We start from the raw sequence: 20,953 nt of genomic DNA on the forward strand, positions 1-20,953 counted from the left end.
CCTTGAAATCAATGAGAAAAAATCAACATTAAAAACTATGCCTCGCCTTTTTGTTTTTTGTTTTTTGTTTTTTTGCTATAAGCACCAAGACCCATGGGTTACAATATTAGGTGGAGTGTCAACATGCCATTGCTTTTCTGACTAACTAACTACTCTCAATAGATGAAGGGCAATGCCAGGAATAATCTCCTATGTCTTCATTCAATAATCTCATTTGTGTCGCCATTCAATAATCTATATCTTGAATGGATAGAATAGAAAACATGGTCTTCCTCCTCTTTCAAGGCTAACACTTGTAATGGAACTCATGTCCTAGAAAAAACTCCTAGCCACCTAGGATGATGTTGATCATGAAATGTGCTAGTAATCCATTCATGAGGTATAGCTACATCAATTTGATTGATTTGTCTAAGACTTCCTCTGAGGTGTCGAGTAGATGCAAAGTCTTTGATCCATAGAGAGAATTGTAGAAGTTTTCCAAAGCAATAATTGTCGATACACGTCAAACAAAGGCCACTGCATATATCCAGATGCACCCAAAGGTTGCCCAACCTCATCCTTTGATCTAGGAAGCCTTTGTCTCAAAAAGGGTTTCATGCTCTCAAAAAGGGTTTCATGCTACTCCAGGATCTGATAATGGCAGCTATAAGTGGAGAGGAAGGTGCCCTATACTCTACCTCAATAAAGATGAAACATGAACTGAGCATCCAATCTCCACCACTACGAAGTATATAACAAGAAATGTGAAACATAAAGAAATTATGCCAAGGCTCAATGCTTGGAAGCAATCCTCTGATTGCACGCTTGAAAAGTTGCAATGTATATCCGGACCTACAATATTTAACCCCCCCTTCCTATCTAGGGCGTATATAAAAGTCTCCCAAGCCACTTTGGCCTAGGTGTCTAGTGTACCAAAAAAACTTGACCAAAGAAAGTTACGGACCAATCTCTATAACTGGTTGATGTATCCATGATGAGAGAAGCACCAATAAGAGGCAATGAAGCGAATCGAGGAAATCAGTACTTGGTTAACCACCAAGGCTCTAGAGGCTAGATCCAATCTTCTAGAATTCCAATGAAAAGTTTCTTCCTAATGCTCCAATTAGAGGCAATGAGCAGACTAAGGCAAGCAGTACTTTCTTAACCGCCAAGGCTCTGGAGGCTAAATCCAATCTTCTAGAACTCCTATGAAAAGTTTTTTACTAATGCTCATAAGCACTAGTGTAAATTGTTGTGCAAGTGATACGTCAACCCCAACTTGACACCCCAAATATATGGAAGTATAGCCTCTATCAATCTAGGTAAATCCAAAAACCAATTGACTTATGCCAATTAATAAGAGTCCCTAGAGCTACGAAAAACTCCTCCAATGCAATCCAAAAGGAGGATCAACATACTTGTGAGGCCTCAAGAAACATAATAGTATCATCAAGAAAGCTCAAAGTCCAAAAGCTTATCCTCACTGCGTATGGGCAAAGTCAAAAACAAAATATCCAACAGTGAGGCCAAGAGATATAACAAGGGGGCTAAGGGCATCCTATCGTATAGAATGAAAGATCTGGAAACGATCATCTCCACCACCATATGCTAGCACACTACTGTGAGCATCCTAATACAAGTATGAAACACCTCTGATCAAGTTATGAGAGAGAATCCCATACATCTAAGAGTTCCCTCAAGGAAATCCCGATCAACTCTATTATATGCCTTCTCAAAGTCTAGCAATAAGATGGTTAGGGGTTGGTTGCTTTCCTTAGCCTATTCAATCACCTCCCAAAAAGAGACAATATTATTAAAGATGCTTCTTCCTTAAAGAAACCCATTCAATTGCCTCCCAAAAAGAGAAGATATTATCAAAGAGGAGATATTATGGAAGATGCTTCTTTCTTTAAGGAACCCATTCTACGTATCATCATGAATCACATCCTACAATACCAGGGCTACAATGCTTACTACCTTCACAAGTATTTTGTAGGCAGTCCCAAGCAATGTGATAGGCCTCCAATGACCAATATTTGTGTTATCAACACCTTTTGGGATAAGGTGAATAAGACCCTAGTAAGAGAAGAAGGTATCATCCATGTGTTCCACATTTCCTGAAGGGCCATAGTGGTATGCTCCCCAAAGTTATCCCAAAATGTCACGAAAAAGGTGCATGAGAGGCCACCATCCCTTGGACACTTACCCTGAGGTAATGCATGGAGTGCCTACCTAAACTCCTTAGCGAAGAAGGGGAATCAAGTGGACAACACGTGTCCTTTGTGACCATCTAATGCAAAGTAGCCAAAAACTTATGACGTGCTCTATTCCTCTAGGGGCTATGAGGCCCATCAGTAAAGAAGCCCCAACAATAAAAGTCAGAGGTAGTCCACCTTACCACAGCAAGATCCAAGTGATTTGTGCCTTGAGTGTCATGCAAAGTAACACTTTCTTTTAAATGAGATGGGCCGTGAGTAGCAAATAAGTGTTTATTGCATCTGCCTCCCATCTGAGTCCAAAATGACTCCTGGGAATGGTAATTATACACCACTCTCTACTGTATGGAGTGTTGAAGCTCGGCCCTAATAATACATAAAGTATTTACAATCCATTGGGTGTCATGGGTGCTTTTTATGTTCCCTCTGTAATGCGGATAACCTATGCCTGTTGATGATCCTCTCATGGTCAATGACTTTATGTCTCCTAAGTAAGGCCATCCTACGGTAAAAATCATTGACGTGTTGTAATGTGAAAGCGACACTCTCTAGGCCATTAGAAAAGTCATGTGAGATCCATACATCTATCACACCTGTTGCTTGTTGTGAAAGCTCTACATCTAACTAGAAATGCTTAGGAATATGCACATGAGGAGAAGAGCCATGGTATCCTAGATTTCTATTATATAAAACCATTAGGCAACGATCAGATTTGCAACTGCAAAATGCTATGAGTGCATGTCCTCCCCTATCAAGAACCCAATCGTCAACATAGAAGTGGTCTAAGTGTGCGTAGATGTAACCTGCGTCCCTCCTCCTAGTAGACCAAGAAAAGAGGAGAGAGGATGGCCTAAATATCATCCTCAAGCCAACAATCTTTGCCATGTCTAGAAAGAATAAGAGGCCCTCTCAAGTGGGTGCACCATATCCACTTGTCCTCCTTTTTTGTCTACAGGTTGCTCAACCATATTAAAGTACCCCCAATGAGCCAATGATTAGCATGACCAAGAAAATCAATGAGGGACTTCCAAAAGGAGCCTTCCAAAAGGAAATCCTTTCCCCTCTATGATTAAGTGCACATATGTTCAAAATACGATGCAAGGCAAGATAGGGGCAAACACTAAAATACATACACCGCCTTTGGCATCTTCATTGCAATCTGAATGCAATGTATAGTGTGACGTATCATCATCATTACATTTCAGCAATTTGCAATGCATCTTCATCACCGCCATGACAACCCCCCAACTATAAAGCATCCTCGTCCTGTGTAGAATCATCATCATGTGTAGCCAAGGATGCAAAGGGGTTAGGGTGTTCCACTAATGAGTGCACATGCATCAATGTAAGGATAGGGTTCCAAGGATGCTTGCCATCCCTAACCATCACCATTATTATGTAGTGTGTTGCAGTGCATAAGCGGCTCAAGGGGGAGACATCGGATGAGCATGTCCACATTGCCTCCTAATGTGACCCTTGGATCTAGGACAATCTCTAGCAAGATATCTTGTTTGGTGGAAAATACAACGCTAATTTGCTCTGCCAACAATCTTCATCCCTTGTTGAAAATATGAGCCATCTAGTCTCTATAACAAGATGGAAGGGTCACGAACAAGAAAAAAAACTCAAGGTACTCCATCAAAGGTGGCAGTAAACTGCTACAAAATCAGACAAAGGTAGCACTAGAAGTACATGTACTTCCAAGACCTGACCAAATGAAATTCCTATGGAGCCAATAGCTTGTAAAAAACCCATGTAAGATTGAGAAACCTAAGAGAGATTGAAGTAAGGCATTGATCCTCTACCACATGATCAAAGCATAGCCATACTGAAGTAAGGCATTGATCCTTTACCACATGAAGCATAGCCAATACTCCAAGAAGAATAATTTCCGTGGGCCTAGGGGAAAAGGCTACCGACAAGTGCATGAAAAGTGGCTTCGAGGGAGTTGAAGTCAACTTGGAAGAACCCTTGTCCAAGTAATTATGAATCAAGAAAGTGCACAAGGGGAAAAGGCTACCGACAAGTGCATGAGAAGTGGCTTCGAGGGAGTTGAGGTCAACTTAGAAGAACCCTTATCCATGTAACTATGAATCAAGAAAGTGCACAACCAGTTCCAAAGGGAGGGTTGTGAGAAGCCAATCTTCCAACTTGCAAATGGGCTGGGTGAGAGACATAGACTCTCCCAATGAGAGTAGTCTTCGTTTCATTGTCAATGTCACTTTGGAGAATGAGAAGCTTGTGAAAAATTGATAGTTCTCACGACCTATGGGAGTGTAGAAGGATTGGCTTTGGGCAGAAGCCATGATGTCAATACTGATGCATGCAAGAAATGGGAGACCAAGGAAAGTGATAAGGGTAGAGAAGAAGGTGACAAAGGGGCAAGGAGGAGGAGGAGGAGGAGGAGGTGAATGGCAGTTGGTGCAAGGTGGGAGTCTGAGGAGGTGAATGGCAGTTGAGGCAAGATGGGAGTCTGAGGAGGGCTGCGCTGCGAGGAGGATGGTAACGTGAATGGCAGATAGAATGAGGAGGCACACAAGTGTGCATCAAGGGGATAAGAATGGTGAGACGAAGAGGGTGAAGTGATTGCAGAAAGTTCGACCCTCCTAGACAATGTTTTGTGAGTGATTGTGTCAAATCCGACACATTCTTTGCATCTGCTTGCAATTTGTTGCAGTTCTTATTGATTTCTTACAAGAAACAGTTTGACATACCAAGAAATGTTTGGGAAAAAGATTAAATTATAGTGGTTTATGAAGATTATCCTCAGATTAGGTTGTTTACAACTTAATCAAGTGGACTAGTATTAATCTCCAAAGATTAGTGTTAATCTAATGAAAGTTAAAAAATTCTCAAAAGTGCTCTCTTGATAAAGCAAGGGAAGTTGTGAAAAAGGATTGATTATAGATTGCAAATTAATATATAAGAAAAGTATAGAATGGAGAATTCCTGTGCGGAGTTTGAATCTAGTACAGAAGTGCAACTTTGTGCGGTTTTTTGGTATAATGTTAATTAAACCTAAGTGCGGAGTACAAATTTTATCAAGATGTAGTTGTAGATTATAAAACTACATAGATCTTGAGCTCAGATTTTACAACCAACCAACTAACCTTGTTGGGAATCGAACCCAATCTACTAGTGTAAACTAGTGTGCTCCATAGACCACAAGGTTTGGGTGTTGGCTGCTGAAGAACCAAGTAGATCATTAATTGATCCACATGCAAAAGAGGGGAGGTAACATGCTAAGGGTGCAAGTAGTGTCCATGCAAAGTCACGAACAAAGGAAGGAACCCAAGCTATACAACCAAACAAACTCGTGTGCATGCAAAGGCACAAACAAGGGAAGGAAGCCATGTTGGTGTGCATGCAAAGACATAAACAAGGGAAGGAAGCCAAGATATGAAGCCAAACAAATTGTGTCAGTACAAAATAGCAACAAGCATAAACACAGGAGATTGGTTGACATGCAATGAGCATATGCATTGACAGGTAGGTGGAAAATAGCCGGGGATCAACTTCAATAGCCAACTTATGTGTCTCTACATTGTGCACATGTATCTCATAATTTGAGATGATGTGGAGGGTAGAAGAGTAGATATTTTAGAAAGAAAAAAAACCCACAATTTGAAAGACATCAGAATAAAGATTTCAGAAGAAAAATGAATATCTCAAATACAAAACAAAAAAACCACTATTAATCTTATAGAACAGAGCCACATTAGCAGTCTAGTCTCCCCTGTTCTCTATTTGGAACCGATCCTAGAGCATGAAGATCTCGGCTATTGTGTAGCAGCATGGATGTCCAGACAGTGTGATAGTTTGATAGCGTGAATCGTGATAGTTACTTTGAACTACAATTCAAGCATCAAACAACTCTGTGAACAATGCAAGAATGAACACTCATTATACAGCATAGAAAGTCAGCCACACATGCACGCTTGCAAAAAAAGGGAGTAAGTAGCTATCTTAGAAAACCAACATTCAAACTTCAAAAGGAAATGGTAGCATATGAATACAAGAGAAACCCTAACCATCATGTCATCGTTGAGTTTTGAGCAAACTCTAGGCTAAAGAGCTTTCTATCTTTGACTACGATCAAAGCTGTCAATCTACAGAAAGCCACTAAATAGGGGGGAAAAGAGCCTACAGCATTGGCCAATCTAGAGGGCCCAACCATAGAGGGGCACAAAAAGCAATTACTGCCATGGACAGAGGGGTACATAGAGCAATTACTGTCGTGGCGTGACCCGGCCATAGAGGGGCATAGACTCTAGAGAGCAATTACTGCCATGGCGTGAGCCAGCCATAGAGCATGATAGAGGGGCACGGAGAGAAGTTATTACTGCCATGGTCCATAATAGAGGGGCACAGAGAGCAGTTACTACCGTGGCGTGACCCGGCCATAGAGACTGGAGTAGTTACCAAGCCCAGTACATCTAGCGAAGGAGAAGCCGCTACTGAGGGAGAAACAAGGGAGAATCCCAACAACTTTACATCAGAAGCCGCTACTGAGGGAGAAACAAGGGAGAATCCCAACAACTTTACATCAGAAGCCCACATCTATCTAAACCTAGCTTTAGGGTTTGTAAAAGCCCCCTTTTCACACATACAGTGGCCACCTGACCACTAAATAGTGATACACAATGCCCTCTCCACACATGCATGGTGATACGTAATGCCCTCTCCACACATGTAGTGGGTAGCCGCCCTTCACATTATCTCTTCCCACTCTCCTTTCAAGATGGTCCTTTCAGTAGAGGGGATAGCACTTGTTTACATGCACCCTACATTTGAATTTGAGTTAAGTACGTTGGGGCTTGTTCACACAGTGTGAGTTTTATGCATTGCTAGTTACATGCCTAGTGTATTGTGGACACATTTGTGGATTTAATGAGTTTGTTCACACGCGCCTCACACTTTGGGCATTTCGATGTTTGTATGCCATTGAGGTGCAACATGTGTATGTATGCCATGCAAACGAGCTATGTGCATATCATGATTATCAAATGTTTATTTTGGATGAGCAGGCAGCATTATCATGCTATTTTGGTGAGCACATGGCTATGTACATGTACATCCTTACATCCCTTTATATGGGATCAGACAAGGAGCTATGGTGTCTACTTGGATTTCATTAGCCGATTTGGGACCCTTTGCACATACTAGTACTTCTGGGAGGAGTGGTGTGTGTGCAAGTATGGTTTTGATCCATATCATTCTTCCGAGGATGACGATGATTTTTGTGATGTGACTATGGATGATTATATGGGTGATGATGATCATTCATGGGGAGCATTCATAGAGTCTTATCATAATTTTCTTACATTTTTACTACGATCATAGTGGTGTTTGCATGGTCCTCGATAGCTTCTACGATTCACCCATGGCATCGACTAGCCATTGTCTTGTTGGTTGTCATTTACCTAGACCGATTCATTCATTGTATTATGATGGGGGTGATGAGGATGATGATGTTGTATTACACACACATAGGCACATGATTATATTGATACTACACGTGCACATGATGCCACCAACACATGCACATGATGATAATGTATGTGATAGTGGTGTGTGAGTCAGATCGTAAGGGCATGATCTCGAGGGTAGCGATGGTAGCGAGCACATCGAGCATCGACATCGACATCGACACTTCTATACCTATCACCTTTCATACGGATCATGTGGGCACTCTAGTTGATCACGATGCCATTCTAGAGGATAGTGTTGTGTTGAGAATGCAAGCTCATCAGGATCTGGTGGATAACGGTGGCATGTGGACATCAGTCTAGAAGTGTGTGTGTGGACAATAATGGCCGCGTCCAGCTGGCCAAGTGTGCGGACATTAGACTTAGGTTATTTCAGTGTGAACTTATTACTAGTGTAGTGTGCTGTGTTTTGTGGTGTGCAATGAAGGAAATCTTTGGAGCTTCTCTATCATGTAGATGTTGATGGTTTGAGGTAATGAGAGCTAATTAGGGTTTTCCTCTATACCCTTGTGTCTATCTCCTCTCTCTTTGCATGGTATTAGAGCCTAGTGCTCTCTATTAGTGTTTTGTGAGTGAGTGAAGAAGAGGGAAAATTTTGGTTTTTGGAGCTTTCCATTGAAGTTGTGGAAAAAAGAGAAGCTGTGGAGCACACCAACTCAAGAAGATTTGAAAGCTAAGGCCCATTGGTGAGTGGTATTATCCTTCTTGAGCGGATGTCAGGTGATTTGAACAAGATTAGAGCCAAGACTTGGCTGCCCCATGCAAGAGAAGACAATTTGAGCTTTCCATTAAAGCTTGGAAGCAAGAGGTGTATGTGATGTATTTGACACCATGGGTGTATTAACAATTGGATGAGGAGCAAGAGTAACTTCAGAACTTGCAATATCTTAGATCTGGAGCAAATCTATGCATTGTTGAAGAGGTCAAAATTTTGGCTTGTGAGCTACATAAAACAAAGAATGTATGCATGAAATTGGAGCCATTGGAGGTTAATTCTATGCACATTGATATGATTAGAGTGTAGCTTAGGGTTCTCTATCTCATCCCAACCACTTGCCATATTCAACCAAGTCTTATTAGAGTGATTAAATCAATTACAATAAGGCTGAAAATCAACGCAAAAATCCATAGTGGAGTAGAAAAATTGAAACAAGCTCAAATGGCTGGTTATCATGTATAATAAGCTTAGCAATTGATCCCCACATATGTATGTACCTTTTGATAGAACCCCACAAGCACTCATTTGAAGGAATTGATGCAAAACAAGCTAGATTAAGCAAGACTAACAAGTCTGTTAATTGAGATTAGCAAAACAGACGAGCTTAATCATCAAATTAATCACTCATTTGGCCAAAATTGGTGCAATTGAGCTTATACATAGCTAGAGAAACTTGATATGAATCCAATGAATGATTGGGCCTAAGATTTGGATGCATATCAAATGAATTGGAAGTGGATTAGTGCCAATATTTGACAGTTTACAAGTTCCCGACCAAAACAGAGAGCAATTTTTGGCATGTTAATTGATACTCGGTGACCTCGGATGATATGCAACATGGAGGATGTATGGATGTCAATGTATATATTCTACACTTGATATGATCATTTCTCAATGATTTAAAGGATTGGAAGGCTCGGCAAAACCCGTCATAACATGGCATAGTGGGCTGTTCATACATAGTCGAGCTCAAATGCTACTTGGGTGAACTGTTATGCAAAGTGTGAGCTCATTGGAGTGTTTCGGAAAGTGGAGGATTATTTTGGATGTGTTTCTTAGATTTTTTGAGCGGCATCAAGTTATTTTCAGCTTATGCAAATAGTGGTTTTGAGTCTTGGATTTTGTTGCCATAAAAACTGTGGAATGTGTGGACAACATTGGTGATGAAGAATATGTATGTATGTGTGGTTGAGTTGATTGGTTACAATACTCAGTGAACATTGTGCATAGCAAAATGAGTGATATTCCAGACAAGATTGTTGGGGAAAAGCTTGATAGACATAACTTCTGGATTGCATGACAAACTTCCTTAAAGGCAAAGGACTATGGAACTTGGTGACAGGCGAGGAGATGGAGCCAAGGGTTTTCCCAGTGAATGCAACACCCACCCAACTTACAGCACATAGGAATTTGATATAGAGGGCTTTCAAAGTGCTGCATTACTTTTCAATCTGTGTGACAAATACCTTGTTATGCCATATTCAGGACACACATAATCCCAAGGATGCATGGGATACATTGGTGAAGATGTATGATATGACTACACAACCAAAGAAGATGCAATTGAAGCAAAAGATACGTGGTGTGGTTTGAAACAACAGGAGTATAAATGATTATGTGTAGGAGATCAAAGAATGTGCTAATGCACTTGCTTCCATTGGTCCCCATATGGAAGATGATGACTTGGTTGCTATTACATTGAATGGTTTGGGAAAGGATTACAAAGCATTTGAAACCTCTATGAGGGTTAGAGGTGAAGACTCCCCAGACTTTGATGAGCTGATTTCGTTGCTTATTGTGGAGGAGATGAAACTTGGTCTTGGTGCAACATCCACCAGCACAAGTGGACATGCCACGGACCAAGCATTCATAGATAAAGAGAATGTGGGGGAGAGGGCAAGAGAGAGCAAGACACACGAGAGAGATAGTTAGGTAAATTTTCTTTTACATAAAGATAAGAGTACACACTATATGGGTTAGTACTCAACTACTACAACATACAAGGGTCGGTCCATAATGTGAACCCGACTAAATGAGTTGGCGCTATAACTATGCCAGTCTTTAGTAATCCAAAATGGCTGTCACATAGCCTGTCATCCCACTGGCCGCATATCACCCATAATCTCACCAACCATGCCAGTGGTGTAGATGCAGAAGCTATCACACCCAAGCGGGCACTAGTTGAGCTCGATATCTCAACACTCCCCCTCGAGCTCAACTCCACACACTGCACTCCAAGTAAGTTCCTAAACTTGTGGAGCTTCTCTGTGCCCAATGCCTTCATGAAGATGTCAGCTACCTGATTCTCTGTGCTGACATATACCAGATCTACATCTCGTCTGCTAGAACCTTCTCCCTCACAAAGTGATAATGCACCTCAATGTGCTTCATTCTAGCATGATATATTGGGTTACTGGGGCCAACTGTATGCTGCTCATGTTTTCACAATATATGACAACTGCTCTATCCATGGGTTCTCCCATGTCACCAAGTAGCTTCTGAAACCAAGCTACCTCACAAGCTAGCACCCCTGTACTCTACCTTTGTACTCGACAAGGCAACTGTTGGGGGATGCTTCTTACTGCTCCAACTCACAGTAGCACTCCCAAATGAGAACATAAAGCCACTGGTAGATCTCCTGTTTGGAATACTACCAGTCCAATCAGCATCTGTGTACCCATGCAACTGTATCTCTGTACAGTCTCATAGAAAAGTCCATAATCAAATGTGGACTTTATGTACTTGAGGATCCGTCTAGCCGCATCCAAGTGTGGCTTCCTAGAGGCATACATAAACTAACTCACAAGTCCAACAGCATAGCTCAAGTATGGCATTGTAATGGTCATGTAGATCAAACTACCCACTATGCGCCTGTATATGTAGTGGGGTCCTCCAAAAGCTCACCTGTATCTACGGAAAGCTTTGTGTTCTGCTCCAATGGCACTGAAATAGGCTTATAACCTGTCATACCATACTTGGACAACATGTCCAAGCCATAATGCCTCTGCAATAGCAAAATGCCATGAGGTGATCTCACCACCTCTATGCCCAAGAAATATCGCAGCTCACCCAAATCCTTTATCTCAAACTTCTGCTTCAAAAGCATCTTGACATCATGTATGTCTACATCTCTATCACCAGTGATAATCAAGTCATCCACATAGATGACTAATAGCATGATCCCTCTATCTGTCTTTTTCACATATAGTGAAAAATCTACATTGGATATTTGAAATCCAATGGTAACAAGATACTCCCCGATCTTGTTTGACCATGATCTAGGTGCCTGCTTCAAGCCATACAAAGCTTTGCGTAACCTGCACACAAAATTTGGATGTGCATCATTCTCATAACTTGGTGGTTGCATCATGTACACTTCTTCTTGCAAATCACCATGCAAGAAAGCATTAGTTACATCCATTTGATGTAAAGACCAACCCTTCGCTGTAGCCATAGCAATGACAGCTCTCACGGTTGCCATTCTTGCAACCGGGCTGAATGTCTCCTCATAGTCTATGCCATAAGTCTGCGCATAGCCCTTGGCAACCAATCTTGCCTTGTACGTGCTCACTGAACCATCAGCATTATGCTTGACTTTATACACCCACTTACATCCAATTGCCTTCTTTTCCTTAGGCAAAGGCACTAAATCCCACGTTGCATTTGCATCCAATGCTGCCATCTCCTCATCCATGGCATCTTCCCATTTCTTATTTCCAATTTCCTACTCACAGTAAGTGGGCTCAACCTCTTGTAGTGCTTTTACCATGTAAGCATAATGATGGGCTGTATATCCATCATATCTCAACTTGTCAATAGGGTATCTAATCCTTGTAGACTTGCGTACACTTGGATCACTGTCAGGTGTCCTCAAAATAGCTCTGGTTCTCCTTACACCAGGAGTAACCACAGACGGAATGCCAAGCTCCTCATCAAGGCTCTGCTCAGAGCCAGTGAAGTCACCATCCATATATAAGTGACCTGCCTGACAGATCAGGCACAAAAGGTTGATCTACCTTTTCCTTTCCTTTCCATGATACATGTGTACCTGCATCATTCCTCAACCTACCTGACCATGGGCTACTGACCATGGGCTAACATTGGATCTATTGCTCGAGGACTCCCCAGGTCCACTCATCACCTGTGATTGCTGCTCTACATGTGGTGCAACCTCAGCACTTCTTACATCTGCATCTTCTGTTTCCTTCACTAACTGGTGCATATTGAAGACAACACCTCTGCTTAGTCTTATCTCACGAGTGGTAGGGTTATAGCATCTATAACCTTTTTGCTCCATAGCATAACCAATGAAGATGCATTTCTCTGCCTTTGGATCCAACTTTGTTCTCACTTCATCAGGAACATGTACATATGCAATACACCCAAACACTTTCAAGTGAGACACATCCGGTCGTCTTATGCCTGTAAACTTCTGTTCAGGAGTCATACCATGAACAGCTGCAGTGGGTGTCTTGTTCATAATGTACACAACAATTGCTATTGCTTCTGCCCAAAAGTAATGTGGCATATTCTTTTCAGCCATCAAGGCACGTGCCACTTCTACAATGTGCATGTTTTTCCTTTCGCAACACCATTCTGCTTTGCGGAGTGTACTTGCACAACACCATTCTGCTTTGCGGAGTGTAAACTGCCTCTTGATTCCCTACTTTCTCAAGAAATCGCTGAACTCATTGGAGAAATATTCTCCCCCACCATATGATCTTAGGCATTTTATTTGCATGCCTTTTTCCTTCTCAACCAAGGCTTTAAATCTCTGAAAGTGAGCAAACACCTCACTTTCCTATACAAGTTTGTCCATGATGTGCTCCACTGATTTGTTCCTTGATTTGTGCCACGTCCCATACATCTGGGGGGACACCTCATCCTTGATTCACTCCACCTCTTTTGCTTGACTATCTCCACCTCTTCACTTTTCCTAGAATATCTCCACACATCCTAGATCTTCTCATGCTACCCTTTATTCTCTCCCAGTAGATACTTCTCACCTTTTCACTGCTACCCACTCATTTACAGACTCTCTTTTACGGGCTCTTGCTTAGGCTTGTTCCCGCACACAAACCCATTCACTTGTATATTTCAACACCTTCCCTCAAGTGAATAATTCTAGCACACCTGGACCCTATATCAAGTTTCCCTCTTACTTAATAGCCCGCAACCAGTGCCTCAAGTCCCTAACTCATAGTCCTTGACACACTCTCTCTCTATGTGTCCAAGGCTTACTATAAGTGCCCGTGACCTTGACTAAAGTGCTCACACATACATCCACCACATGGCCTACATCATCGGTGGCTCAGAGGTGGTTTTACTCTGTTGGGGCAGGTTAAATTGGGTTGTGGGGTTTCTCTCTCTTTCTTTCTGAGAAAAGATGATCTGACTCCACTTCCTTAGGAGTCTCCATGAAGTTTGCCAATGTCGATCCTTCTTCATCACTGCTGGAGGACAGTTGTCGGGAGGCTAGGAAAAGGAGAAATGCCTCTATAGCTACCTACCCAGCAGCCTTGGAAAACACAACAAACACAAGGGGCACCACCAGCACGATGCTGGAAACAGAAATCTCTAAAAACACCACACAGAGATACCTCAAAACTCTGTACTCCACAAGATAATCAAAGACTGCACACTTATCCACAATAATGTAAAAAAAGTCCCTCTTTCACAATTCAGCTGGCTCCACTCGGCTTCCTTCACTCCCTTCGCCTAGTAGTCTCCTTTTGCATCCTAAAGGCGGCCACCCTCACACTAGCTTCTTCTCTGCATGCATGCTACCGGCCTCTACCACCATGATAGCAACACCAAGCCACCGAGGGAAAAAAAATAACACTCTCGCTGTCGGCTGCGCCAGTCGCCAGCCCTCTGTCTGTAGCCAGCCATTGCCCAACCACACAAAAACCCAAGGCACTCTCTCTTCTGAGTCACCGCCAGCCAAAAACACCTGTGTTGGCGTCTCCCAGCCACCCCAGTAGCCAGCTTCTTTTCTGCTGCTGCAGCTCCCAAGGCTCTTCACTCAAGCGGCTCCCTAGCCCAGCTTCTCTGTGTGTTGCGACCAGCAGCCCGCTGTTCTTCACCACCACCTTTGCCTCCCCGACGTCCTCATCAAGGCGGCTTGCACCAGCCCGTGCCTTCACACAGTCGCCAGTCCTCACAACGGTGGCCTACCAGCCCAGGGGCCGCCCCAGCAGCCCCACGTCTGCCTCTTTCTCCGTTCTCTGCACTCTGGTCGGAGAAGTCTCTGCAGCATCACCCGAGCAATATCTCTACAAGGCGGCTCCTTTTTCCTCCAGAGACCTCCCGGTGCATCACGGCGGCAACAACCACCTTTCCTCACCTCTTCTCGCTCACCAGCCTCTGCACGATCACTCGAGCAGCATCTTCCTTCTTCACAACGTGGCCACTTCCTCTGCGTTGGCACTCTGCAAAATCACCAGACCTTCTGGCACAAGGCCGCTGCTCCACCTTCTCTACAGTGCCTTCACAGCAGCTGCGCCCTCTTTGCTGCTCCAGTCACCGCCAGCCACTGTACACGCTACTCCCCTGCTCTGCTACACTGCGGCTCTCTTCTCACAAGGCGGCAACCTTCACCCTTTTCGTTGTCTCCATAGAATCACCAGGGCGACCCCTCTCTACAAGGCGGCAACATTTTCTTACCCAGAAACCCCGACTCGCCAGCCTTTTTCGCCAAACTTCCAGACATCTCCTTTCACGTGCTGGCGGCTACGTTGGCAACCACGCTACCCTCCCACGTGGCTCCTTACAAGCTGGCCACTTATATTATTTTTTTATTATTTTTCTAAAGCCTAAAAGATGGCCACTTAAACAAAGACCCCCAAGGCAACCTTTCAGCTATCCCAGCTCAATAATCTCTGCGCCGCCAACAAAAGAAGCATCCACTCTTTCTCAGAGGCGGCCACCTTCAGCTATTCGCCAACCTTTTCTGAATCAATCGGTGCCCTGCATTTGGCTACCACCCGCACACCATACTATTGCAATAAAACTTCCAAATCTCAAGCTCCCAAAAAAAACAACACGTATATACCAGCTCACTCTGCAAAGCCATTCAGTCTATACATTTGCCAGGGCATTCAGGGCATTCAGAACAAAGTTTTATTCGCAAACCATGCATCCCATATATACACAGACTCAAAACACTTCTCAGATTTTCACCTGACATACTTTGCCAACCCCCCAGCCTGCTAGAGCATTCATGCTCAGCAGCAAAAAGCATCTTAAGACCAAAGTCCATGTCCACAAAAGGCTGCCCTTCAATGGAAATCATATCCTCTAACACTGTATCCTGTACAATCACCATTAAAACCCTTAAAAAACGGTTGCGAACCATGCACAAACCACACCATATATACAACACTATGTACAACACTTCAAGTAGCTGTCAAACAACTCTACCACCTGGATCCCAATTAAACCTTATTGCTACTCCACGCATAAGTGTAATAAACAAGGCCCGCATAAGAATTGCTCCCGCAAAAACCAGGTAACCCAATGCATAGACTGCAAATCTATGATCATCAATTCCCACACACCATGCATTGGCACCATCAAACTGCTTACTCCCATCTACTTTCCACTGCTGCTGCTGCATATCTTTACAGGGGACCATTTGTCCAAGATTGCTATCCACATTCACAAGCTCACCAAACACCTCTTCCAAAAACATTGGAAACCCATCTGGAACATGTCCTTCACACTTATAGTGGCATTCATCACGCAAACCTGAATCCATCTCTACATATGCTTGGTCCAAAGTCTTTGCAGACATCCCGTCCACCACTGTGCTTGCGTATTCTTCCCGCACATCAGACACACTCTCATTCACAAGGGAGTTATCTAGCTCCACCTTGCCGTCAATATCTCGAAAGCCCTTCAACAGCTCAACCTCCTCAGGAACTTGAACACCTGATGCCCCACCATTGGTAATTTCTTTCTTAGCATCCTCCGTACAAAGGACTCCAAACTCACAAGCTAATTCTTCTACAGTTAAACTCCCAGAACACTCACTCACTTGCTTAGTTTCCAAGTCCCCTAAGCATACAAAGTCCTCGAGTACACCATCCAAGATAGCATCAAACTCTGCATCATTATTAATCAAACTCCCATCTTCACACTTATCAAGCTGACACCCATCTACTAGGGGAATTCCCAATTGATCTCCACCATGACAAGAAGGAACAAGCACTGGCACTTCATCACCACACACCAAAAACCCCAAGGCTGCTTCATCCAAGAGCGCTTCCAATTCAGTGTCCAGCTCTTCAATATTCCTACCAACTTCACTCTCCTCACACTCGTTGCAGTGTACCGCCACATCCAGTTGCACACACTCAACACTCACTTTCTCAACCTTAACAGGACTAGGGTTTGTCACCTTGGAGGTCGTCTCTGACACTGACTTTTGACAATCCATCTCTTCGGGCGTCATGACCTGCACAGTCTCTTCAGGCTCCTCCGGCCCACTACTTGCAGTCACCCCCTCACTCATGGACTCCACAAAGTAGCTGTCAAGCTCCTTACCATCAAACAAACCACCTATTCCCTCAGGCACACACTCAAAATCCAACTCCACACTTGGATTGGCATCATCTGCAACATCCATATTCAGCACATCCTTAGATGCACTCCGTTCCTCATCAAAATGGACCTCATCCTTAGATGCACTCCGTTCCTCATCAAAATGGACCTCATCCGTCCCCACTTCACACAAAGCTTCATCTAAACAACAGCACTCTTGCTTCTCTTCGCAGCCAAGATCGATTTGCCGAATCCCTGTTTCAAACACTTCATCTTTCAACAACTCTTCATCATGCCCTTCTTCCGATTGCACCTGTTCCTTACAAGCATCACTTTTCACCACCATCACTCAGTTATCTTCATCATAAACATCCCTGGAAAAAGAGTTTGAATCTCCATCGTCGCTAGACGAATCATCAGCTTCTGAATCTGTGGAAGCATGCAAATCCTATTTCGAAAATGTTAGAAGATATGCCACCATACTCTTCACATTCACAAAATTCATACAGGCCATCTAGATGCCCAATTGCATAGGCAACGTGCCAAGAAACAGAAACTTCACTTCTTTCCTGGTCAAAACCACACCGTAATCTGCTTCAAGCACCCCAAGCAGACTCTTAAATCTCCAATAATGCGCTTGGACTTCATCCATCAACTCTAGCTGTAGCTTCTTCACCTTCTGGTTCATTCGAAGAAGAACTCTACTGATTTTCACCATCGTAAACTGAAGGCAACCTGTAAACTGAAGGAACCTGAAGAAAGATCCTCAGTGGGGGCACCAAAAAACTGTCGGGAGGCTGGGAAAAGGAGAAATGCCTCTATAGCTACCTACCCAGCAGCCTTGGAAAACACAACAAACACAAGGGGCACCACCAGCACGATGCTGGAAACAGAAATCTCTCAAAACACCACACAGAGATACCTCAAAACTCTGTACTCCACAAGATAATCAAAGACTGCACACTTATCCACAATAATGTAAAAAAAGTCCCTCTTTCACAATTCAGCTGGCTCCACTCGGCTTCCTTCACTCCCTTCGCCTAGTAGTCTCCTTTTGCATCCTAAAGGCGGCCACCCTCACACTAGCTTCTTCTCTGCATGCATGCTACCGGCCTCTACCACCATGATAGCAACACCAAGCCACCGAGGGAAAAAAAAACAACACTCTCGCTGTCGGCTGCGCCAGTCGCCAGCCTCTCTGAAGCCAGCCGCTACCCAACCACACAAAAACCCAAGGCACTCTCTCTTCTGAGTCACCGCCAGCCAAAAACACCTGTGTTGGCGTCTCCCAGCCGCCCCAGTAGAGCCAGCTTCTTTTCTGCTGCTGCAGCTCCTAAGGCTCTTCACTCAAGCGGCTCCCTAGCCCAGCTTCTTTGTGTGTTGCAACCAGCAGCCCGCTGTTCTTCACCACCACCTTTGCCTCCCCGATGTCCTCTCATCAAGGCGGCTTGCACCAGCCCGTGCCTTCACACAATCGCCAGTCCTCACAACGGTGGCCTACCAGCCCAGGGTCCGCCCCAGCAGACCGACGTCTGCCTCTTTCTCCGTTCTCTGCACTCTGGTCGGAGAAGTCTCTGCAGCATCACCCGAGCAATATCTCTACAAGGCGGCTCCTTTTTCCTCCAGAGACCTCCCGGTGCATCACACGGCGGCAACAACCACCTTTCCTTGCCTCTTCTCGCTCACCGCCTCTGCATGATCACTCGAGCAGCATCTTCCTTCTTCACAAGGCGGCCACTTCCTCTGCGTTGGCACTCCGCAGAATCACCAGACCTTCTGGCACAAGGCGGCTGCTCCACCTTCTCTACAGTGCCTGCAGCTGCGCCCTCTTTGCTGCTCCAGTCACCGCCAGCCAACTGTACACGCTACTCCCCTGCTCTGCTGCGCTGCGGCTCTCTTCTCACAAGGCGGCAACCTTCACCCTTTTCGCTGTCTCCGCAGAATCACCAGGGCACCCCTCTCTACAAGGCGGCAACATTTTCTTACCCAGAAACCCGGACTCGCCAACCTTCCAGACATCTCCTTTCACGTGCTGGCGGCTACGTTGGCAACCACGCTACCCTCCCACGTGGCTCCTTACAAGCTGGACACTTATATTATTTTTTTATTATTTTTCTAAAGCCTAAAAGATGGCCACTTAAATAGAGACCCCCAAGGCAACCTTTCAGCTATCCCAGCTCAATAATCTCTGCGCCACCAACAAAAGAAGCATCCACTCTTTCTCAGAGGCGGCCACCTTCAGCTATTCGCCGACCCTTTCCAAATCAATCGGTGCCCTGCATTTGGCTACCACCCGCACACCATACTGTTGCAATAAAACTTCCAAATCTCAAGCATTCGCTCCCAAAAAAAACAACACGTATATACCAGCTCACTGCAAAGCCATTCAGTCTATACATTTGCCAGGGCATTCAGGGCAAAGTTTTATTCACAAACCATGCATCCCATATATACACAGACTCAAAACACTTCTCAGATTTTCACCTGACAACAGTCTCTTGCCATGTGTCCTAGCTTCCCCCACAGTTGTGGCAAGTGAAGGTCCTTCCTCCCCCCTGCCTCTTCCTCGTCCTCGTGAGAATCCTCCTCGGGTGTAGAATGCTTTTTTCTCTCCAATTGTTGGGTCCACCCCTTTCTTCTCCTTGACCTTGGTCTCTTGCTCTAGTAGAGCTCCTTCTATCTCATGTAGCTTCAATTCTGGTACATTCTTTAAGGTTGCCACGATGTTTTCATATTCTCCTTTGTCCACACTCTTCAGAAGCACTGCTAGTGCCCATCATCCTCTACCTTCTTACCAATGGCTGTTGCTGAATGCTTTTATATTTGTTCAAGTGTGTGGTTAGAGGTTCACTTTCCTTCATGTCAAGTTTGTAGAATTGCATTAGCAGATTTATCTTTGAATTTTTTGCTTGAGTGCCAAATAATTTATTGAGTTCATCGCATGCATCTTTTTCCTGTTGTATCCCTGTGATATGGTGAATGATTTCATCATTTAAACTAAGTGCAATGAGTCCTAATGCTTTCTCATTCTTGCTCTTCCACTCATTCTCCCCAATCACCTCTGGGCATTAATCTCTTCCCTCAACTAGCCTCCATAGATTTTTCCTCATGAGCAAATACATGGTCTTTGTTTGCCATGTATGAAACTGCTCCCCATTAAATTTAGCTATTTCTTGTGACGTGCTCATGATGATGTGAAGGGGGTGTTACCTCTTGATCCAATTATCTACCCTTTTACAACTCAAATCTAGTGTTAAATAATGATTACAATAGATTTATCAACATAAATTTACCAAAAATTATATAAAGCCAAGTGTAGCTGATCTTTGTACTAAATGGTTGGAGTATCAAACCATCTCCGAATTGCAATCTGAAGTGATAGGGATCTGTATCAAATACCCAATGGTAAATTTGAACCCTCAATTGCACCAAAATATAGTGATTAATGTTGATTAGTGAAATAATCCCTTGTTTTGTGTGCAAAAAATAGTGTCTGCGGTCGGGGAGGCTAGATCTGGTTCCTTAGAGTTCAAATGAGCTCAAATCTTTTCAAAGGCATCAATAGCAATTAGTCTAGTAGAGGATCAAGCCAAGAAACAAAAGATTTTACTAAACATTGAATGCTTAATCTCTGTTTTACCAAAGTCACTTGCAGATTTGATGCAGAGCATTTGATGTAGAGCTTGATGCCACTTCTCCTTAAGGAATTTCACAAATATGAGATCACCAGCGTGTAGAGCACCCTTGAAAACTCCTGGGGCTAACAGGAATTAGACCAATTCACATTGTTCAAGTGTAGATCTAGGTTTTTCTTCCACAAACATGCACTTGGAGATTCGTGAAATTCGGCAGCTATGAGCAGCGATTTGGCGCACCGAGTAGATGGGCTGAAACGTGGGCAAGGTGACTATGTTTTCCTAGAAGCATTTGCCCTAATGTTGAGGATGGAGGGAGATCAAGCCCCTCCACCAGTTGGGGGTGCAGAAAGCTTGTGAAAAAGATAAAAA

This window comes from Cibotium barometz, chromosome 62, assembly GCF_041138505.1.
Source record: "Cibotium barometz isolate CiBa-2024 chromosome 62, ASM4113850v1, whole genome shotgun sequence".
Lineage (NCBI taxonomy): Eukaryota > Viridiplantae > Streptophyta > Polypodiopsida > Cyatheales > Cibotiaceae > Cibotium > Cibotium barometz.